Here is an 18947-nt window from a genome sequence, read left to right as displayed (position 1 = left end):
AACGCTGCTTTAAGCTGAAGCTATTACTATTATGGAGGAGCTGAATGATAGTTGGTGTTTACATTGACTCGAATCATAGGCAATAAAATATTTATTTAATTCCCCAATCTGAGAATACTAATTTAGAAAGTAGTTAGAAATCATCAGCCTATCAGATTTTTCGCAGCTCCTGCCAATGAAAAGTTACCTTTTCATTTAATCCTTTTCATTATCTGGTAAAGGAAATAAACCTAAAATTCAAACTCGCGAAATATTTTTGATTCAACAAGAATCAAAGTTATTCTATAAAAACAATCGCTGCACTGAGGCACAAGGAAGGCATTAACTGAAAATGAACAAACAAGCTCTAAATTAATAACTTCGCTGTAATCCAACAAGCAAAACACAAATGGGTTTACTTTTATTGCTCCACTTGAATTCAGTTAGCATTAACAATCGTGTGTTTGACGCCCGAGTTGCAGTTTGAGCAACGCGCGCCGGTTTGCAGTTGTTTTATACAAGCGTCGGATCACCGACCTGCAGCTAAGGAGTATTTACTGGTGTATTTCATGGCTACCTTTTTCTTACAAGTGCCTATTGAGAATAATTATTATTGTTGCGTAATTAGAACCGCGCAGCCCTGCTCTCTCCACTCAATGGCCGTAATATATTTTACCTCACCTGAGCAAGTTAAGTTTTTAGCATGGGCTCCTGTTGCTCTCAAATGAAGCTCAGTGATGTTACCACTTAATAAAGTGCTCGCATTTTACTCTAACTACCTGCAATCTCGGCCACTAAACCATGTGCTGGCTTATTTAGATTTTCGGACGCGGCTGTTATACGCCAGTCGCCGCCGCAGCAGAGCTGGAATCAAAGTATTTCTACTCTATATATACGAAGAGAAAAAGCGCTCTTGCTCACTCAGGCTTCTCAAATGAAATCCATGAATGTTTTAAGCTACGTTTTATGAACGAGTTAAAGTCGAACAGTTATTAGACTCTTCTATTACGCACACATGCAAATGGCTTGAATTTACGGAACTTGTCGAGCGCTCTTGAATCAGATCTCAGCGGTATAGTTATGAATGAAATTTTGAAAAAAAAGCTCGGCAATAATCGTTAGTAAGTTACGCTTTCAACGTTAATTAAAAGAATAAAAACGTTGATCTTCAGTAATTTTATGGCAATCATTAAAAATAGTTGATTATTTACTGATGGATTTTCAAAATCATCGAAACCCACGATCGAGCGTCTGACCGGAACTTTTTTATTGCACCAGTTTCTTCTATATTATTTAATGCCTAATAATATACTCTATACGTAGGACACCATAAAGAAATCTACTCACTAAACATGAGTTCAATGCTACATCTTACTTATGAATTTTTTATTAATGAGTTCATTTGAAGATGAAACAAATAACGCATATTAAATTTGATTAGATTAAAAATAATTAAAAGTTCTGTCAATGACAGGTGCTTCTTTCATTAAATTTTTGTTGCGAATGTGATGCAAAATTAAAGTCTATTTACCGATTCACATTTTTATGTTCGTGGGTTAAGTTTTTGCTCATAAGGAGTTTACGTGATGGAATGATAGAGAAAAACGTCAGCGGCGTCATTGCGGATAATCAAATTGGTAATAAAGTGGCTACACAAACGATTTTTTGCTGTCAAACAATGTATGGAGATTCCCATTCGTCAGCTGTATTTTTCTCAGCAATTAAATTTAAATTTATATTTAACTCATTTAAAATACTTAAATTCAAGGCAAGAAAATCACTAATGCTATAATTCTTTTCAAGTTTCCATGAGGTCGTGCAATTATTGCAGCTTCCAATGGCCTCTATTGTGCCCGAAATGAGGCTAGCAATTCTAGCCAAAGTCTGTTTTGTTGACCGAACGAATCGCTTCTTTCGCAGCCGTGACGGGACAAATACGACTGCAAGAGCCGCAGAGTTTGCTCGAGAATCAACTCTGAGCTTCCCGAGTGGCTTGAGTTAAAGGCACACAATTCCTGACCGAGATTAATTACAGCGTGCACTGTTTCTCGGCGCGTACGAGCAGGTGGCAAGTTCTCTCTCTGCAAGTACGAGCAGGTGGCAAGTTGTATAAAAATACGAGCAGGTGGCAAGTTCTCTGAAAATACGAGCAGGTTGCAAATGTTCTCTAAAAAAAGAGCTTGCAAGTATGAGCAGGTGACAAGTTCTCTGCAAGTACGTGCAGGTGGCAAGTTGTTCGCAAGTACGAGCAGGCCGAATGTTCTCTACAAATTCGAGAATGTTACATGCTCTTTGTAAAGACCACGCAGGTGGCGTGGTCTTTTCGCTAGAATTGTCTTTCCAACAAACCTGTTGAAAATTTTCACATTAACGCAATGTTGCGTTGATTAAAAATTAATTAAATTACTTTTTAAAACATATATCTGAGCGCAATGTTGGCTGAAAACGTACAACATGCTTGGTTTCTCATCGCCTCCGTTCAATATGGCATAAACTAATGGTAGCCAATTTATTTGTCTAAAGATTAGACTGCAAGTCTCCGAGAACGAGCGAGATTACGGGGCAATCTTCATAATCAAAAATCGCCACTGAAATAGAAACCCGTCGTTACGTATAATTTCCCGTCAGATTGTGGCAGTTGTTTGACTGCTGTGCGCATAAACGCTTCTCGTGTGATGGTGTACGTCACATTTCATACTAGCTTCGTATTTATCCAGCAGTCGCGATCGTATGCAGACTAGTAATCTGCTCTCTCTTCACCGCTACCAAGAATTGTTAGTAAAAAACATCACTGCCCTGATGTTTAGATGAACTCTTCGATAGGAAGTGCAGCGATCATATGAGTGCATCAGACTGGCCATGCGAGTAGAAGTAGGACATACGGAAAGCTTGTGATGTATTTGGGTGGTCGGTAAAATTAACTTGTAGCAACTAATTATTGGCATGAATCCTAGGTAGTTATTTTATATGTGAAATAATGAAATGCTACTTGTAGTCAAGCACGTTCGGTTTTGTAGGCGGAACTTTCTTTCGCAAGTTATCATAGTAATAATTTGAACCTCTGATACCATTGACAATAAATTCTTTATACACTCTCGATTGAATGATCTTTTACACGAAAAACTTAATATACGAATCTAATACAAACAATACAAGTTTCTTTAAAAATGTCTATAAGGTAGAAAGAATTTTGCAGATTTCTCCATAATTACCAGCGGCCACTGAATGGTCGTTGTCCAGCCATCGCGTGTTTTTTCTTAGAGACCCAAGCTAGAGTGATGCCTCACTGGCCATTCAAGGCGCAATCTTCAATTATTCAGCAAGTTTACGAGGGAATCTATAGCCCCTGATTGGCATCTGAAGCCGGCAAGGGGATTCTTAAGGCAATTAATGCAATGCGCTCTGCCAAGATTGGTTGCAACCTTACCACTAATTGTTCGTTCATTTTTCTCATTGAAAACAATGCTTCGTGCTGATCCTCTTCTCGTAAAATGAGGAACAGCAAAAGTTTAATGAACTTTTGGCGAAGCATTTCGAATGATCTCATTTAGTCTGATTATTCAGGGAAGTTTTGTTCGGATGGCTGATATATATAGCAGAATTAAATTCATTTCCTGGAAATTAATTCGTACCAACCGGCGCATTTCACTTGGGCGTGAGCTACGGGATATTAGTAAATTTTTTCAAGCGTAAGATTTCATTAAAAATAATAAATCATTTCAATTATAGACTTCATTGATGTGAATAAAAAGTAGTAATCAAATTTTATAAAGTTCAGGGATTTAAAAAAAAAATAAAGTTCACTAGAAAAACTAGAAGAATAATTGCGTGAAAAATAAAATTTTAATGTTAATTTACCCTTCAACGTCGAAATAAAGAAAAAAGTAAACGAGGCACTAATCCGAAACCATCGAATTGATTTCAATAAACCTAAATCTGAAAAATAAATTGAAATGAAACTTTGAATTCAGAGCTGTGGTTGGACCTCGTTTTTCTAAACTTATTCTGAATACGAGTTTGATATTTCTTGTGTGAAACTATTATTTTCATACATTCTTAAGAGGCTTGCAATTGGAACTTTGTCCTTATATCTTGTTTGTATCCAAGCAATCCATTTCTAGGGTGAGTGAAATTTGTGATCGGATTATTTTGAAGGATCCGAAATACTGGAAGGAGGGCCTCCTCTGCCCTGCTGCTCCATGGAGAGGGATCGAGACGATGAGGGGGAAACGTGGCGTAAATAAATGCATAATTGCAATTGAGGGGAGCCGCAATTGCTTCAGACAAGGATAGATGCCAACCGTGCTAAATGGACGATCAATACTACACAGGACCGCACGGTTCCTTCAAAACGTCTCGGTACCCGATACAGGATCACCAGGCCCTCTTGGTGTAGGATGGTAGGATAAGGTACTAGTAGCATGCAGGACGCATATACATTCGGTGGTCAGCCCGGGCGCCGGTAGGGTGGACGTAAACATGCAGTGGCCAGCCCGGGCGCCGGTAGGATGGACGTAGACATGCAGTGGCCAGCCCGGGCGCCGGTAGGGTGGACGTAGACATGCAGTGGCCAGCCCGGGCGCCGGTAGAGTGGACGTACACATGCGGTGGTCAGCCCGGGCGCCGGTAGGGTGGACGTAGACATGCAGCGGCCAGCTCGGGCGCCGGTAGAGTGGATGTACACATGCGGTGGTCAGCCCGGGCGCCGGTAGAGTGGACGTAGACATGCGGTGGCCAGCCCGGGCGCCGGTAGAGTGGACGTAGACATGCGGTGGCCAGCCCGGGCGCCGGTAGAGTGGACTTTGCCGCGCGGTGGCCGGTCTGGAAGGCTGCCCGAAATCGCGAGACAGTGACTGGCGCGAAGACGACAATGCGTTCGTTACGTCGACACAAGCGTTGATGTTGCACTGACAGCTCCTCTCTCGACACTCTCATTATAGGGGCGATTGTTCAGGCGGTGCCACTCACTTCTGCGAAACTCGTTACCTTTATAGCCCGGGCAAAATTTCACAGCCAATAATAGAAGCAAAAGGATATTGTAACACTTAATCCGTTTGGGACCATTGTTCGCCCAAGTTTTTCATCGATTCAATTATATTTTGTATTATTGTCACAGAAGTGAGTATTTCGCGAATGATATTGATTTTTCAAATAATCTTGCAGCGTAATCTGATCGAAATTACGAGGCCATGCCCATTAAAAATTCTAGATGGAAACTCATATTGAAAAAATTCACTTTTTACGTCTTGTTCGATGGTACGTCTTGTTTTATATGCCTTTCAGAGTAAACATTAATATATGTATTATATTTTGTATTGATTAATGACTCTCCGAACTTGTGAAGAAGCTTCTAGTCGGACTTCCAAGCCTCAAGAATGAATCGAACGAAGATTTGAAATGAAATGAAACAATAAAATAATAGAAAATATCCAGTTGCGTCTCTGAAATCTGGATCAAGTTAATAAAATATGACCAATATGAAACTTCGATTAAGTATGTATTATGTTGATAGCGTGTTGAGCTCACGTACTTTTATTGAGTAATAGTACTGATGCTCTCAAATTGGTGTATTAATACTCGCTTGTCGGAGTATTAATCTCACATTTATTTAGCTCATAATTTATAAAAAGAAACGAAAAAACTAAATTTGGAGGAAAAGAACGAATCAACTGCTATTAAATCAATAATTTATATAAAAGGAACCATTTACCACTTTTGAAAAACGAATAAATGTTGAAATACAGAGAATGACATACAAGTAAACCAATACATGCGCACTATACACGTCGCGTAAACACAGCCTCGATGCGTCAGGGCTTGGCTATGTATATATCACCGAACTAAACGCCGAGTGGAAAAACTCGATAAAAAAATCGAGCGAAATTTGAATTTCAATCAAGCGCTCATCCTTCTTCCATCGCCGCTCCGCCCTGGCAATTTCAGCCCGTTACCCTGACGCTCAGGCGCGAGCGAATGAAGCATTTTTAAGACTGATAAACCGTGGGTTATAACACTGTTATCAAATAAATTTGTATAGACTAACATTTATGTTTAAATGTATGAAATACACTGAAATTCGAGGTTAAATTATAATTTAAACGTTAACTGCAAAATCGTGCGTGCATAGCATATATAATTCATGGCAAACAGGATTCATATTTGAGGTATGTCTTCTCTGGTCACAAGTCTGAAATTTTGTTATATGCTTTTTGAATTTCACAAAAAAATTCATAGGAAAAACTGTCTTTAACATGATTTTGAATAATTATTATTCGAAATTTAATTTATTTTTTAATTATTGTTCGAAATAATTTTTATTCGAAATTTATTTAACCAATATTATCTTTTATTCGGAATTTCAAACCCAATTAAATTCTAATTCACAAAATAGGTTCACAAATTATTAAAATTTTGAGTTCCACTCTGGTCTTAACAAAAATTATATCAAACAACAATATGAGACTGAGAGATAAGTCTTGAACAATGTCATCTCTTTCTTGCTATCCCTTTAATATTGAAAATGCGTGGCATGTGCACTGAAAATGTGCTGTTCATTTTGTACACATTTCATAAGCCAAACATTTTATGTTTAAGCTCTGATGCTGTTCATGCCGAATGCTCAGATAGTGTAAATTTATTTCAATTATTCAAACTATCATAATTTGCAGATTATGGTTTCAATCCCAAAGTTAACAACTAAAAAAATATATGTACGTAATACTGTATATACTGGCCAATAATAATAATTCCCCATTGAATTGATTTAAAATGAATGAAGTCTTAGAATATTGCATTCTGAAACAGAAATTTCATCCTTTTAATGATGTATTTGTAATGTAATCTCGGATTCGAGGATCCATTCACAAGCATCGACGGGAAATACTTTCGGCCGACGTGATTGGATCTCAAAGCCATGAGTACTAATGAGCCTCGGGCTGCCATGAGTGAATACTTTAATTGGTACTCAGAACCTCAGATAAAAATATTCGAATGTACGACGTCGGGCCTAATTAATATCCGAGGAAAGTGAACAAGCGATCGAAGAGTTTTTTCTTGGCGAGCACGAGAGTGAAAATCTGAAGCGAATTCATTATGGAGCGGGAAACACGAATCTACGGGGAAAAAGTATTATGGTCAGGGAAACACGGAACTATGAAGCAAGAGGATTGTGGTGAGAAGGTTATTCTTTAACATTCTTTACACGAAAGATTGCTTTAATACATGTTTGAATCAGATAAATTATTCTATCCTCATTATTTTGTTCCAAGTACGAAGTATTGTTGGCTTTAAAATATTAAGTGAGACATGCTTCAATATTAATACTTTTAGAATTCTTTAATGCATTTCAAATTCTTTTAATACATTAAGAATTCTTTACTACATTTCTAATTTCAAAAGTTATTTACCAAATATTTGTACGTTTTTGAAGTGGAAATTCCAGAAATATACATACAAAATTAGCATATTAGATATGCTAATTTGAAATGGATCGAATTAAATTTGTTTGAGTTGCGTCAGCATTTTGATCCTGCATGTGTTGCACCCCATTTATATATATGTATATATATACAGGTATATAGAAGCAAATAGCTATAAGAAATATTTAGAGGCCTTTCTACCAATCTAAAAATATCTAAAACGGATGAAAGGTTTCGCAATGTTCCTGACATAGAATTTCAACTCACGATTGAGCAGTAAATCAAGACGTGCCTCCCAATTCCGAGGGAGAAGCCAGCCCACGATTGCTCAACCCTGGAAATGCCCTGGTAACAACTGCATCGAAACATCACAACTTTTGGCAGGGAACGCTTCTTTTAATGTACGCTACAAATTACACGCTGGGGGTTGATATTAAGCTCACATGATCTTCGGGATTGTAGGAAAGTCTTAAATTTTCTGATCATTTTTAGAATGTTTGTGGAATAGATTGTCACCTTTTAATTGCAGGCGGTTTCTACTCCTACAGTTCGGGCTGCTGAGCGTCTGAAGCTACAAATTTTAACTTGTATTTTCTGAGACAGACATTTCGTCTTACACGTATTAATCACGTGTAGGAGAAAAGATACCGTTTAATTCTGTATCTATAGAACCGATTATCTATTACCAGAAGAAATGTTTCCAACTGAATAAGAAATTTTTGTGTAAAAAATTGAAACTTTAATAGAGCAACATCTACTGGTCGAGACTTGAGGGTCCGAAGTGATAACGTTGGCAATTTGGGAAGAGTCTGAGCCCGATTGCACGCGTCGTGCTGTCGCTCGTCTCTCCAGCCAATCTAATCAAAGCCAGTTGATCACATTAGATTTTCCAGTTGTTAGGCAGAAAGCGGTCAGGATGGGACAGGCTTGAGTGGTCTGGCCCGAGCGAAAGGCTTTATATTATACGTAAATGGGGAGTCTTTGTACGACATTAGGCCTGTACGGAGAATGCTGCTGCTGACACTAATGGTTGCCGCTAGCTCTCCATTACTTTAGTAGGGTCATCAATAGTATATACTCAGGATATATGTTCTACGGAGTATGGCAAGCTTGCGGTGGCTTGCGCTCGACAAAGGCATTACTAGTTATTCATGAAATGCTATGGTCGTTTGAGGAAGCGGGTCAGCATCGATTATCTGGGCCCATGAATTTTAGCGTCTTAATATTGTTTATGAATATTCCATTCATAATATTGTGATCCATTATTTCAGCCTGTAAAATTATGGAATACTAATACTGTTCCTTCTTTATAGAAATGTTCCTTGGCTTTAAAATTCGTCGTTTTAGAAAAATTTCAAACTTCGCCTGCAAGCTGTAACAGAACGAACTGCATGTTTGTGAATCGATGCGAATAAGAATCGGAATTCCACGACGCTCCTCATCGCAATTAACAATAAGGATGGCGTCGCAAATATATAGTGGATGCCCGGGCACATATCTCGACACTTATCGTGTCAGGATATTACTAGGAATTGAAATTTTATTCCTAATAGAACTATAGTCTAGGTTTAGGATGCCAGGATTCGGGCTGTTGGGATCCTATAGATAACATGATTTTCGAATGATATAGGCACTCAAATTTCATTTAGAAACGCGACTTTTTCTATAATTTGAAACGAATGTCAAATGAGAAAGAAATGCTCCATATGAAATTTAAGTTTGATTGTGCTTCTCATCATTTATCATAATGTATTTATTGTTATTAGCTGGATTTGGGATTATGGCAATAATGGGATTCGGGAACAAGAATGACGGGTTATGGGAAAAAAGGATTCTAAAATTACAGGAAATGTTGAACCCGGGCCATCTTCTAGTTCAAACAAAAAAATTCAGTAAAGCTGTTATTGAATTATTACAAACTTACTTATTTGAATAATTCATTTCTTTTTCCCAAAACGTAGAATAGATCATCGTTCCGTAATAGCTGTAAGCCATCAAAGATTGTCGTGATTTGTAAATTTGACTTCCGCGATTCGTGCAGGAAAGCTGTGCGTCCGTTCGTATCGAGTTCGTAAAATCCGCGCCCATATAGCGGGAGGATCAGGGAAAGGCGTGCTCTGTGAAATTGCTTTGACACGCACTCGGTCGCTCGTAGGGGGAACCTCGCTAACTTTGCTAGGGGAGAACCGCCGTAACAATGGTAATGAACGGTGGCTCCTTTAGAAAGAAGCGCTCCGTAAATACTGAATGACTTCCAACGGGAACAAGGCGGGGTGCTTGCGGTCGTGTTTCTTAGTTACAGTCCAAGTTGTTCATGCAAATACAGACACACACTTCGTGCTTCGTCCCGAATCTTGTTCTTCTTCACTCCAGCTCCAGACGCCATATGCACTGTAGGATATCTGCGATGGCGGCTGCAAAGTGTGAGCGAGGTCTGAAAATTCGTTACACGAATTAAGCGCATTTGCGTCGCAGGCCGAAATTGCAATGTTACTGATGAAAAGTAATTAAAACCGTAAATTTCCTAATTTCTTTACTCAACGCGTTTTCTTCTCGCGGGGTTTGGGAAAGATGAAGCATGCATTTCTAATGCACAAGTAAAAATCATTTGGTGATGAATGTCCCACTTCTCCCACTTCCAAGGAAGAGACTGACTCGCAAGCTTCAGGAGTTTCCCTTCAATCTCTTTTCAAAACATTTTTATGGTTCTAGTTTTTATAAATTTTCACTCAATAACACAAACCTATAAGGCAAATTGATTCGAATACTATAATACAGCAATTACGTGGTGGAACTATAGGCACGTTTATTGGCGAGTTGTATTGTTGGGAGTGAAGGAGCCCCTTTACCACACGCAGGCAAAGGTGTCAACGATTAAAATGTTCTACTATTATTGTTCTCTATTATCTACTACTGTAAAAATTTTAATTTTATTGTTAATAGTAGGAAACAATAGTGACAATAAGTGGATATTGAATGATATGATATAATAAAAGATCTATTAGTTTTTGGTGAGATGTATCGACATCCGCTCGTAAAGAAGTTTCACAGGTATCGAGCATTCCACTTACTCTATGTGTGTGTATGTGTGTGTAACTAATTCTCGTCTAATTCTATATGTTAGTGTAGCCTCCTATCGAGTAGCCATTTCCCTTTAACTTTATCCTTTCCTATGATCAGTCCTTCTTTTGGTAATAATTTTACCATAGTTTTAGTTCGTTCACAGTTCCACGACCCTTTAGTGCTCTCCTTTTAGGTCCATGATTTCAGAGTTGGTGGGACGCCGCGGCTTCGCGGACAAACTTTTCCGAGGTCGAAGGGGTCGAGCTCATTGTACTCTAGCCAAGAAACGCTGAGATGGCACTTGTAAAACTTGAGACTCGGTTATTGAGTTTGTTCCGGTGCTGAAATTTCTTAAAATTCAAGTTTTGTGATACGCTCCTTCCTCGTTCCACTAGGTCTTTGCTTATTACACGAAAAATAGATTATTGGCCTATAAACAGGACAGTCAGTTTTTTGCTGGTTAATATGACGGCTTAGTAAGGCAAGGCCCACAGGAGCAAAATCTTCCATCTAACCAAGCTTCACCAAATCGCATGTTATCACAGATATTATCAGAGTCTATATATATAATTTTGCGCCCTCTTATGTTGTGCACTCAGACTTCATCCTAGTGTATGTCAAGACATGCTTTCATTTCTACCTTCAGCCACATCCAATTTTTACTTTCAGTCGCACCCCAGAGCGCTATAAGTCCTGCCCTAGATTTGCCATCATTCATGCCCCTTGGTACCCTCTTAATGCCCAGGTGTACCCCCAATCATACCCAGTTATACTCGATAGCATGCCCCAGTACTGAGGATTCATGCCCCAGTTGTGTCCCATTCATGTCCCAGTTGTACCCTAGTCATGACCCAGTGTTGTACGGTTGTACCCCCGTTTATGTCCCAGATGTACCCATTAATGCCCAAGTTTTACTCCCAGTCATGCCCCAGTTGTACCCTGCAGTCATGCCCCAGTTGGACCCCAGTCATGCCCAAGTTGTACCCCCAGTCATGCCTCAGTTGTACCCCCCAGTCATGACCAGTTGTACCCCCATGCAGTCATGCCCCAGTTGTACCCCCAGTCATGCCTCAGTGATACCCCCAGTCATGCCCCAGTTGTACCTCCAGTCATGCCCCAGTTGTACCCCCAGTCATGCCCCAGTTGTACCCCCAGTCATGCCCCAGTTGCACCCCCAGCCATGCCCCAGTCATGCCCCAGTTGTACCCCCAGTCATGCCCCAGTTGTGAATCAAGCCCCTTGAGCTCGGCAGGGCGCCGCCCATAAACTGGCCGTAGGTCATTTGCAAGTATAATCATTTATACACAAATATTTGCGCATGTGAATCGATTGTTTAGCGGCAAGGAGAAGCTGGGCTTCTCTTTAGTGCCAGCTTCATTGTAAGCAAACGAAAGACGCTCTTAACTGGAGTAGGACAAACAACTTTGCCCTATATATAAATTCAAGGCAAGCGTCGCTGACTGTTTCGTATTCTATATTTAAGATCCACGTTCCCTGTAAAATAACGCTAGTTTTGTACATTATTATTATGTAGGAATATTCCGCCCACAATACACAATATTTCAGCCGCTACGCTAATCCAAATAATTTCTGCAACGCATTTATACACTCAATGTAGTATACTTTTTTCACATACTTCCGTTCAATGTGAATTTTTTAGTTTTTTCCAGGATAATATTGAGCTAGGCAGCGTAAGTAACCTTTTGTTGTGCCTGCAGTTGTTCAGGAAATCTGCAAATTCGTCTGGCGCATACAATTTCACAAGGCGCATGTAATTTCCTAACCTTTTACATCACGCCAGCTTTACATTCACCGTTGCTGGCATATCCTCGCAGTTACGTGATATGTTTAGCATTTTAATATCCGTTCCATTTGCATGGCTAAATCTTAATGCGAATGAAACGTTGATAATTCCTTATGAATTTGTATACGTGTATCGTTGGTTGGACGCGTAACAGGAAACGAACATCAGATGAGAAGACTTTAAGTTATTGCACCTATAATGCATAAACGAACGTTTGATTTGATATACGATACCGAGTATAACCTTACACGTGACACTACATGCAAATTAGTTCCTAATGTCTTTCAACCTCAGATTTCCTGTCTCTCATTGGGCCACATTTTAAGCAATAAGGCGGAAACTTCCTGCAAGGTCCCAAACCTGCATCAGCACAAAGGAAATTCTAGCATGATACTTGTATTAAACCTGAGTATTAACGTTTTGCCCTGACATTATAAGGCTGATACGTGTTATCGCTTGCATTAGCTCACTGAGTTTACTTTCTATGTATCAAGTGACATAAGATTCTGAATAATTCTGAATAATCATAAAATAACATGAAGAATTAACATTATCTTGAGGAGCTAGTGTTGTCAGAAAACGGCTTGAAGAATTAACGTTATTTTCAAGGGCTAGTGTTGTCCAACTTATATATTCCAAGGATAATAGATCGTGGTTTTCCGCATCGAAAAATACTACATTTAACAAGTCCAGCCAATTTCAGAGTCATATATCTTTAGTAAAATATATATTAAATATCATTTGAATCTACAAATCAACCTATAGGCCTGTATGGATAAATCAAAATTTATAGCCAGCATGCAATTACGTGGCATTGCTGGAAAAAAATTTTTTTTTTTAACAATAAAACCCCGAACCACTCACTCCCAGTGATGCACGTCACTGAAAAACCAGCATTTCATTTTTTACCCGTTCGTAAATGACGCGATTTGTTCAATATATTATGTATGAGTTGCGAACTCTGGAAAATTCTTTCTCTGGACCACAGCCAGAGAAGACGAGAGTAGCCTCGAGCCACTCGGCGCGTAGCCTGCAATTTAGTTAATAAGATGAACACGTACCGGGCAATGATAAGCTACCAGCGGATGTTTGCTTTTGGCTTGGCAAGCAATTCTTCTTAAATTATACGTGCAGTCGAGGAGCTGCTATTTATTCGTCCATCGGTCTCAGCGACGAACAATTTCTGTCGTCGGAAGATTGTTCGAAACAATCTCTAAAATTATATTGAAAGTATCGTATCATCAGGCGACTCTTGTGAACGTGCGCCGTGCACATGGAGAATGCTGTAGTGCATACGACTTTTGTTCAAATCAATTGTTTCTGTACCAAAGTTTCTTTCTAGCGATAGCGACGAGGGCACTGAAAGGAAAACAAAGTATTTTTCATGCATTTAAACTCGAAGCTGCAAATGACTTTCCTCGGTTACAGAAACACGAACATAGTTAAAACCCCTGGTCTTTGTTGGATGAAAGCAAACAAGACTTACTCCTACACGTTCATATACAGAATAGGATTGGCGGTGTAATGAAACTGCACGTGCTGTTTGAAGCCATATTGCCATATTCATATGACCTCATCATCGTGTTTGTTATGGGCGAACCAATTTCCAGACTTAATCGCAGCCTCAAATTTATTCCCCCGAAATTCGACAGCAAGTGAAGCTCTGAGAGGCTGAGCCGCTGCTTCGTGAGGGCTCCTCTCATGCAACGAACAACCATGCAACGTAAACTTGCGCACGAGATTGCCAGGAGAATATTGCACACCCTTAAAACTGCATGGGCTGAATTACGACATGATCTACTTCAGGTGAATTGATTAAATGGATTCCGTACAGTAAATAATTCGTTCTCTAAAAGATTTGAACCTTGTTCATGCAAAAGCTATGGAAGTGAGAAAGTTTTTTCTCAATCCTACTAATCTGATGATATTATTTAGGAATGAATTTTCTTTCCCAACAAAATATTGAGAAAGCAATAATTTGTTGCTTTATTTAACATATTTAATATCAATGCAAAATATAATTTACGCGTAAATTGCATTCATCGTTTGAAAACGATGTAGAAGAAAGAACTAAGCACAGGGTGAGATGAACCAAGCTGTGAGTAACAGCATCGTGCAGTCAGGCCACCGATGGTCACGGCCGGCATGCAGTATAAGGACAGCAAGCGTGGAAGTTATAAGAGTATGATAGGTGGCCAGTTAGATGGGTGCAGAGGAGCAATAACATATTCAGACCCTGCAGCGCCCAAACTAACGTTCACTCGCCTAGATGTTAGTGTTGCCACCTGCACGGTGCTTACAACACTTGGCCTTATGAATTCAATTAGCGTCCGAATAAACTTGTTGAAATGCAGGCATGAATGTTACCTACATATTTCCCGGCCGCCACGCTTGCGCTTGCATCAGAAATGGCAGAAGACCACGGGACTGTTGATTGATGATTGAACACCAAGCGGTATATATACAGTGGACAAGTTATTTTTATAACTTTAGAGCACTGCTCTAATGAAAAGAAATCTCAATTTAAAAATATGTCAATCTAAGTTACAAACAATTTAAAAAACACGTGCAACTTATGTTTATCCTAGCTGGTACTAAACTCATTCTCTTGAACTTCAGATATTTTTTTTACAAGACATTACATTTTGTGGGCTTTGAATGAAGAACGTTTTTACGATCCAACATAAATTGAAGCTTGCAAGGAGCACCGAAACCGTTGCTGTTGTGATCCGCCATGATCATTATAGGAGATCGAAGTTTGTAACGGCAGGCGCTGTAACTTCTGCTCTCGGGAAGATGAGTTCCGCAAGTCTTGTAGAAGCCGAGACTGTATGCATAAAGGAGCGTCTATAGCGCGCCTGCCTGTCAATTTCTCTACCATATATTGCCCTCTACGGCGTAAACTATATGAATTTAAATTCAACTGTTACCTCAAAATTGGAAACTCTCGGTCTGTGTCCATACATCAGATGGGTCCACATATTAGAATATAAAATTAAAACTTGGCGGAAATTTGAAACGGCTTTATTCAAAATAAGATAGCCCTTATATATGGTTCCGTACTCCCAGACATATTCAGGCGGATAGCTTACGGCTCCCGGATTATGCATTCAAATGATCTTTCAAATGTTAATTTCACCTAATGATTTTAATATTATCCGAATATTCCTTACACGTTGTTCTATTTCTATGTTATTCAATCCAAAGTTGCTCTATACTGCGCAAGCACTGTACTAGAAAAAATTTGCGGGTGCTGCGAAAATTTTTCACATGTAAAAGCGCAATAATTCTCCTATTACTGGAAGTTTAAAAATGTCTCCAGTTACTGTCATGGAAAGTTCTACATCGTTAGCATAAGCTATACTCATATTGTTTAATTGAAGCAAGTTCATTTGCGAGCAAAATCCAAGCTTCGTTCCAGTCCTGCGTTCTCGAGACCCTCTCATTCGTGATCAACCTGAGCGACGTTTTTATCACAAGAGAGACAGCCGTGGTGTCTAACTTGCTGCGAATTTCGCTAACTCTCATCTGTAATTACCAAACTTTTGGCAGGATCGTTCGGCAAAAAATACTTCCTCGTTCATGTACAGCGTCTTCTTGACGGTTTAAGCACCGCTCCCAAGCTGTAGCGTCCTGCGTAAAGTGTCACCAGTTATTTCAAACGGAAATGAGGACAAAGTCATCGACATTCTCGGGAACAATTTGTTTTTGCGGCACCGTCAAGAAACTTCCACGTCCATGGTATACATGAGCATGTTGAAGCATAAATATTTTCCGTTAGTTTGAAGGTTTAATTTCATGGCGAGTGCTCACTTCTTAATAAGAACGTTTAAATCCTCGCCATTCTTATAGTATTGACAGAATTAAAGTCATTTCCATTTAAATTGTGTGAGTCATATCGAACAGTAGCTGGAAGTTTATTCCTGTGATCTCTGCTTAATGTCTACTTACGTGAATTTTTTACATCGCGGTCGATCTAACTTCATAAGTTTGTTCACGTGACTTTTGCATCAGTCGGATCTAACTTTCTAAGTTTGTTCACGTGAGTTTTGCATTTGTCTGCTCGGGCTGTTGTGCGGTGATCTAATCTTCTAGTCATGAATCCACCCCAACAGAGACAAACTCGAGTGAGTGGGCGCCGGGCTGGCCTGCACGACTGCAAAACCCCGACTCACGATCTTGATCTTGCAAGCGCAAAGCTCGAAATTTTGCACTTCACTCTGCGTAGGAAACGGCAGCGACAAACGTGAGCGAGACGATTCTCTGCATCGTCGCCAGCCTGACTATTATGGGAGATGGACTTAGAATCATCAGGGTCAAAGCTTTATTATTCTGCAGCACCAAAAGATCAAAATTTATTATGTTTAATTGAGATTTAAAATCCAAATACGCTACGATTTTATTGAATGTGAAATGCAAAAATTATGTGAAACCTCAATTATGTGAAAGATATATATAGATGCTATAAAAAATCTGGATGTGTAAAAGATCCCTGCATCTTACATCTGGAATGTCTTCTAATTTTTTTCGCTGTCAGAAAGTACTTTGAGTATCTGTTTTTGCCATATCACGCATAATTATGATGAATGGAGGCTTTCTATGTGTCTTATTCCAGATGCAGAAGCGGCCCATGCAATGAGATTCAAAAGCGAGCGGCGCTACGGAGATAAATTAGGAAGCAAAACTTTTTTTCTCGTGTTTTGTCCAAGTTCTTCCAGGAGGAAATGACCATCCATATTTCTCTAGCTTCAAGAATGCTTTTTAGCATCCATGATATTTGCTGAGCAAACTCGTAGGCATGAATGCCAAGCGAATGTACGATGCTTTGGTATGAACTGTTGGTTGGTCGGTTCATGATGAATGGCGTCGAGAGATTTGTTAGCAGTTGACGAGCTGCGAGGGTTCACTTGAGTAGATAACATCTCGTTGATTACCAATCATTCCAGAGACCCGGACTCGCTGGCTTGAAGCATGAGCTTCGATGCTGCACTTAAGCGTCATCACTCCATGAGAGCCCACAATTGAGGTCTTCATTGATAAGTGCCGAGCAGTCGCAGAAACAAACTGACAAATTACAAGAATGCTCATGGCACATTGAGCAGGTATTCTTGGGAGCTGATTTATAAGCCACAAAGTCGGAGGTGGTGTGGAGGGAGACGCGTGATGGACAGCTTCAACTCGAAGACTTCTCTGATTTTCTGAGCTTTTTCTTTCTCCCCATCTGTTGCTGTCTGCTTGTACGTCCAGACTGAGCTAAGCAAAACACCAATTATTCTTCAGCTCGACCGTTAGTTTGGGAATTTCTGTTGTATCGACGACCATCACGCGAGTGAAAGTGCTTGAGTCAATGTTAATAATTTGTGCTCAGTTCCTGTCTGAGTTTGAGCTGAAAAGTGTGCATTAAACTCACATGAAGAAGTATGGCCTCAATAGTTGAGTACATGAAACAGCTTGGTGAAAAGGTGACAAAAAGTAGATCGGGCGAAGTAATTTCCCTTACTTTCTTGCTTAGATTATTATGCTGGCCGATATATACATGTATATCGGGAAAATAAGTTCTCAGTGTCAAATTATTTCGGTCTCCATTTATAGATCCTTCTCAGCCTCCTTCAAACTTATGCTAGGAAAGTTTGAACGCGTAAAAACTATGACCATAGTCAGATCGCGTGCTTTGGGCTCTTCTCAGCCCGAGCTACGCGTTTCTTTTGGCTCCCTAGCCGTGCACGCTAATGGTTATAGAGTTTATGGAGGGTCGTAGCTATCGGAAACATACCGAGCAAGCGTCGTGCCAGTCGGGCTCATGCTAGAAAATACCATAGGCGGGATTAGAATAAATTTAAACGTAATCATACCCGGTAAGATTATCGTACATGCGTATGACCACCTTACGTCGAGATGCTATCGTTGTCAACAGGAAATGGTCCGTGTGATTGACTGATATGTTGCAGTTATCAGAATAATTAAAGGTTGCATCTGAATTGGGTGAGAACTGGACCTCTGAGTGCTACCAGCTTCAGATTACTTACCTAAATATATCGTAACTTAACTTAGTAATCCGGGGTTTATTCACATATTACCACCATAATGCCCCAATAAGTAATACTGTTAACAATTAATTTCATAATTTAATAACTTTTACCTTTGAAGACATTCGTGGTGTATTATTTCTAACAGTTAAATGGTTATCAATAAAAATCACCTGTGAAGCAGTTATATTTTATTTAGTATTAATTAGTATCATTGATACATGCAGCAGTAGTGTCATTGATGCATCCACTATGCAGCATTAACTGGCCGCGTTCGCTGTATGTACAGCAGTTTAATGATCATCGGGACCCATCCACTACCTGCACAGTCCAGTGATTATCGGTACACATCCTCATTGCTGTAGTATAATGATTATCCAGACACGTCCACAGTACAGCAGTCAAATGATATTTTAAATAATATTCTTGGAGTTCAGGGCTTCCGTTTGAGTACATCTGTGGTCCCGCCCGTCGTTTGATCGATCAGCTATACTGTACGCATGAATAACGTGTTCAAGGAAAGCATATCACAAGTGTTTATTTTGCCACTATAGCTTTATTTAGACATGAGAGGAGTAGCAGCTGCTGCATGACAGCAGTGCGACACTCCAGGATCGAATTGTATTTGTTTACATGGTAAAAACATAAATAAAATAG

Source organism: Hyalella azteca, unplaced genomic scaffold (assembly GCF_000764305.2).
Source record: "Hyalella azteca isolate HAZT.00-mixed unplaced genomic scaffold, Hazt_2.0.2 contig12444, whole genome shotgun sequence".
NCBI lineage: Eukaryota > Metazoa > Arthropoda > Malacostraca > Amphipoda > Hyalellidae > Hyalella > Hyalella azteca.
Note: the sequence above shows the minus strand (reverse complement) of the source record.